The sequence below is a fragment of the Suricata suricatta genome, chromosome 17 (genome assembly GCF_006229205.1).
Source record: "Suricata suricatta isolate VVHF042 chromosome 17, meerkat_22Aug2017_6uvM2_HiC, whole genome shotgun sequence".
NCBI classification, from domain to species: domain Eukaryota; kingdom Metazoa; phylum Chordata; class Mammalia; order Carnivora; family Herpestidae; genus Suricata; species Suricata suricatta.
This window is the reverse complement of record NC_043716.1, coordinates 53,863,276-53,869,040: the sequence shown is the minus strand read 5'-3', so window position 1 is coordinate 53,869,040 and position 5,765 is coordinate 53,863,276. Positions and strand designations below refer to the sequence as shown.

Below are 5,765 nucleotides of genomic sequence, written 5' to 3'. Positions count from 1 at the left end.
CAGACACAGCCTCGTTAATGTAAGCGCTGATCATACAGGATGGGCTGGACAGCTGGGGCCGAGGAGGGGGGCGGGGCAGGGGACACGGCAGCCTGATTGCACACGACTCCCCTAAGCCTTTGTGCTTCAAGGGGAGCAATGTGCTGATCCGACAGGGGAGTCATTTCCAAAAGCACTTGGTCGTCCTCGGCCCGCCGCCCCGAAGTCCTGGCCACGGCCACGTGACTGGCATCTTGAGAATGAGTTAAGATGTCATTTCTCCTTCAAGGCATCGTCGGATGATCCCAGCAGCCTTCTCTGGAACTCATTTTCGAAACGGAAATGGGGAGACGAGTGATCACCTGTCAAAGCTTACAGAAGAATTAGTGAAAGTGTGTGTGTGTGTGTGTGTTTTAAAGAGAGCATGCACATGGGCATGCTCGGGGGAGTGAGGGGAGAGGGGCAGAGGGAGAGAGAGAACATCTTAAACAGGCTTCACGCTCAGCTCTGAGCCCTACACAGGGTTCCATCCCAGACCATGGAATCGCCACATGAGCTGAAATCAAAGAGCTGAATTCTCAACTGACTGAGCCACTCAGATGCCCCTGGGTTTGTTTTTTAAAAGCAAACAATGGGCAGCGCCTGGGTGGCTCAGTTGGTTAAGCATCTTGACTTCAGCTGATGTCATGATCTCACAGTACATGGGTTCAAACCCCGAGTGGAGCTCTGTGCTGACAGCTCAGAGCCTGGAACCGGCTTCGGATTCTGCATCTCCCTCTCTCTCTGCCCTTTTTCTGCTCACACTTTGTTTCTCTCTCTCTCTCTCTTTCTTTAAAAATAAATAAACATTAAAAAAAGTTTTAAGCCAAAAATGGAATGGGCTTGGAGGGTGCTTCTGTGCAGTGAGAAGCTTCTAGAAGGCTGGAGAACACATCTTTTTACTCATCATCTCCTTCCTAGAACTGCAGCATTGGGATCCTGCACACGGAAATCCTCAAGAAATGCTTCCAAAAAATAAATAAAATAAAATAAAATAAATAAAATAAAATAAAATAAATAAAAAATAAAATAAAATAATAAATGAATAAAATAAAACAAAATAAATAAATTTAAAATAAAATATAAAATTAAATAATAAATAAAATAAAATAAATAAAATAAAATAATAAAATAAAATAAAATAAATAATATAGTAAATAAAAAAAGAAATGCTTCCAGACTGACCTCTCCTGACCGCATCCCCCCCTGCCCCCACTGATGCAGGACTGAGGCAGGGAGAGAGCCGCATCTCGGTGCCAGGTGGCCACCCTGGCCGTGGTGTGGACACACCCCGCCTCTTCCTGGCAGGGCACAGCAGGCCCGTGGGTCCCAGGAAAGGGGGACAGACGGCTCCGATGGCAGAGTTAAAACGATACATGAGTCCTCCGGACTCCGACTCGATGGCCTAGGAAAAGCCACATTATCAGGACTTGGCGTTTGCAAATACACACAAAGATCCTCCCATTTTGGGCTGAGTTCCAGTTGCAATGTGACCAGGATCTGTGACCGCTCAGGTCTCAGATGGACTCCTTTGAGCACTTGAGGGGGAAAGCACTCAGTATCTGCAAAATCGGAATAGTGTGGGATCAGGTCTGCCCGATCCTCAGGGGTGGATCTCTTCCTGGGATCCGCTGCCCTTGGCATTGCAGGAACCACACTGGCCAAGACAAGACTGAGCGGGAGCCGGGAGCCACAGCACGCCTCAGGACACCAAGGGCCACGTCCCGGCAGTCTTGGGCATTTTTCTTTTCTTTTCTTTTCCTTTCTTTTCTCTTTCCTTTCCTTTCCTTTCCTTTTCGTTTTTCTTTTAAGTTTATTTATTTATTTTGAGACAGAGAGAGCAAAAGCAGGGAAGGGGCAGAGGAGAGGGAGAGAGAGAATCCCAAGCAGGATCCCTGCTGTCAGCACACAGCCTAACGCAGGGCTTGAACTCACGAACCGTGAGATCATGAGCTGAGCCGAAATCAAGAGTCAGACGGGTCAACCGACCAGGCGCCCCCAGTCTGGGGCATTTCTGAAACGCTGAAGACCCAAGAGTAACAGCGTGGAGCTAATTCCAGTTCTAGACAGAGACCCACAAGTCGCCAGCACAGGGCAAAGCCTAGAAGGTCAAGGTCAACCATGAAAACGTAGCCCTGAAAGAAGTGGGAAACAAAGCTAGGATTACCCATCAGCCTTTGAGAAAAATAGCTTTTTAACATGAGATCTTTCAAAAAGCTGAACACGCGACCTAACAGGTCTGCTCCTGGGGGTGTGTCCGTCAGAGAGACATGAAACCGTGTCCGCACAAAACTTGGGCAGGAATGCTCACAGCGGCTCTGTTCACAATAACCAAAGGTGGAAACAGCCCAAATGTCCAGCAGGGGACGCGCAGATAAACAAAGGCGGCAAATCTGTATCATGGAATGGTATTCCGCCATAAAAAGAAAGGAAGTGCTGACGCATGCTTTCACGTGGCCAAATCTCCAGCATCATCTCGTGCTTTGTAGGTTTGAGCCCTGAGTTGGGCTCTGTCCCTCCCCCGCTCATGCTTGGTCTCTCCATTTCAAAAACAAACATTAAGAAAATAATAAATAAAAGGCCACCTGTTGTGTGACTCCATTTATTTGGAGCGTACAAAACAAGCGAGCAAGTCTATGAAGAGAAGAGGGTTAATGGCTGCCCGGGGCTGGGTAAGAGGGCGGGGGAGCAGGTGGTTACTGGTCATGGGTTTTACTGTGGGGGTGTCGAAGGTGTTTTGGAACTAGACAGAGGTGGCACTTGGACAAGGCTGAATGCACGAGATGCCTCTGAGTTGTCCATTTAGTGTCTTGTGTGTTTCACCTCAATTTTTTTTTTAATAAGGGACTTGAGGGGCACCTGGGGGGCTCCGTTGGTTAAGTGTCCAACTTCGGCTCAGGTCATGATCTCGCGGTTCATGGGTTCAAGCCCTGCGTGGGGCCCTGTGCTGACAGCTCGGAGCCTGGAGCCTGCTTCAGATTCTGTACCTCCCTCTCTCTCTGACCCTCCCCTGCTCCCACTGTCTCTCTCTCAAAAAATAAATAAAACATAAATAAACAAAATTTTTTAAAAATTAAAAAAATTTTTTAAATAAGGGATTTGAAGGAAAGGGAAGTGCCCCTCTCAGGATCATTCTTTTATGAGGCACAAAATGTCCATTTCTTTTTTTTTTTAATGTTTATTTATCTTTGAGAGAGATAGAGTGTGAGCAGGGGAAGGGTAGAGAGAGCGGGGGACAGAGGGTCTGAAATGGGCTCTGTGCTCTCACCGTAGAGCTTGACATAGGGCTCGATCTCATGAACCAAACCGTGAGATCATGACCCGAGCCATTACCAAAAGTCGGAGTCCCAACTGACGGAGCCGCCCAGGTGCCTCAGGATATCCCCAGTAGGAAGCAGAGAGGAGGCCACAGGCAACAGCCACCAGATCTGCCGATGGCCCCATCCAATTCCACGGTCACTTAGCACTGTAGCTCCCAACCGAGGCAGCACATTGGAACCCCCTGGGGACATCTGGTGGGCAGACACATTTGGAAACTGCTGACTTAGGGTATCTCGGGGCGTCTGGGTGGCTCAGATGATTGAGTGTCCATCCGGCTCTTGATTTCAGCTCAGGTTATGATATCATGAGTTCGTGGGTTCAAGCCCCACATCCAGCTCCATGCTGCTAGTGTGGAGCCTGCTTGGGGTTCTCGCTCTCCTTCTCTCTCTCTGCCCCTCACCGGCTCGAGTTTGCCTGTGCCCACACACGTGCTCTCAAAATAAAGAAACAAAAGCGTTTGGTGGGGGGTGCTCTGTAGCATGTTTTCCGAGCAGGTGGGCAAACTCAAAGAACTCACAGTTCTGTAAATGCCAAGAAAACTTCTCGAAGGCACCGTGAACTGTCAGAGTCCCAGAGACCATTTCATGTTTGGAAACGGATCAGGCAGAGCAGAGAAATGATGCAGATTATCAGTCCCCCCACATCCTCGCTGACGCTGGCGTGGGGACGTGAGAATGGTGACAGAGCTGCCAGCCCGCCTCCAAGTAAAGGGGACACGGGTCTCAACAGCTATTACAGTTGATCCCACCAGGTGGTGTCAACGCAGGAGCCCTCGTGAATTTAAAAAGCTCAGTTATGTCTAATTTCCCCGTCGAATCGTAATACAATTTTCTTAATGTCTAATTAGTATCTGATCCCCAGGGGATTCTATTTTCCCTTGTGTGTGAAAGAGAGATTACCTTCCCATTATGAGGACTTTAAAGACGTCACCTGGTGGCTAAGCCTCAGATGTTAGCCTGGAAGTTTCCAGCCCCTTCCACCTGTTCCTTCGGGTATCAGTCAGATTCCCGAGAACCTGACCGTGTTTCTACGATGATGGCTTTGGGATGGTGGTTTGCAATTTATGGAGGAAAGGAAAGGAAGAAGAAATTGGCAGGTGGGGAAGGGAAGGGAGGTGACAAAATGCTCTTACATCAAGGGTTACGTGACTCGCGCTGGTGCGGTGCGTAACCTCGAACTCGGGCTTGTGCTGGGGTCTGACTCGTACCTTTCCGCCAGCCCTGATGTCCCACTTGTGCGAACGCTTCCCAGGCAATCGCTAGAAAGACAATTAATTTTTCATCCAAGCAAGGGACATATGTGCCTGAAAGTCCCGACTCCCCGGGGAAGTGTTCCTGTTCTCTGTGTCCGGGTAATAAATCACCCCAAAACGTAGTGGCTCGAAGCCATCGTTTATCGGGGTCGCCGCGGGTTGACGAGGCTCAGATGGGTGGTTCTCACTTGGGGACTCATGCGGTCACCAGGGCATTGGGCTAATCTTCTGGGATGGCTCTCTCATGTGGGGACAGTTTGTGGCTGGCTGTCATCGAAGACTTCAGCTAGGGCCTGTCCGCCAGAGCAACTCCCTGCGGTCTCTCCACGTGACGTGACAGCTGGGGCTCAAGAGGGACCGTCCCCGAGAGCGATCATTTCAAGAGACTGAGGCAGAACCTCTGCGGCTTCTCGTGGCCCCGCCTCCGAAGTCCCAGCACGTTCCCTGTGCCACATTCTACTGCTCAGGAAAATCGCTAGATCCCGCCCAGATTCCAGGCGAGGGAATTAGGGCCCCCACCCTTGCTGTGAAGAGCAGCGTTGGCTTACAGGCGGCATCTTGGGAGCTTCGGTTGCTTCCTCAGGAAGGAGGAATTGAGGCAACTGTAGAGAACTGCTTTGTCCTTGAAGAAACTGGTTTGTAGCTTAGGAACAGACCTCTGCAGGGGCTCCTGACTGGCTCAGTCAGCGGAGCGCGGGACCCTGGATCTCGGGATTGTAAGTTCAAGCCCCACACTGGATATAGAGGTCACTTAAAAATAAAAACCTTGGGGCGCCCAGGTGGCTCATTCGGTTAAGCATCTGACTTCAGCTCAGGTCTCAGGTCAAGATCTCCGTTTGTGAGTTCGAGCCCCGCGTCAGGCTCTGTGCTGACAGCAAGGAGCCTGGAGCCTGCTTCCGATTCTGTGTCTCCTTCTCTCTCTGGCCCTCTCCCACTTGTGCTCTGTCTCTCTCTGCCTCTCATAAATAAATAAATGTAAAAAAATCTTTTTAATAAAAAAATAAAAATGTTAAGAATTAAGAAGAAACTTTTTTTTTTTTTAGTATGGTCTATTTCTTTCATTTTCTTTTTTTTTTTTTTTAATGTCCATTTATTTCTGAGAGAGAGAGAGTCAGAGCGCGAGCAGGGGAGGGTCAGAGAGAGAGGGAGACACAGAAACCGAAGCAGGCTCCAG

At 49.3% G+C, this 5,765-nt stretch overlaps 1 long non-coding RNA gene across 1 annotated transcript in view; it reads right to left on the bottom strand.

Annotated features, from left to right (window-relative positions):
* LOC115281878 overlaps positions 1-5,765 on the bottom strand; it is an 18,937-nt gene continuing 13,172 nt past the window's right edge. Inside the window, exon 2 of the long non-coding RNA XR_003904442.1 lies at positions 1-350. This is a non-coding gene — a long non-coding RNA (uncharacterized LOC115281878). The remainder of the gene's footprint in view (positions 351-5,765) is intronic.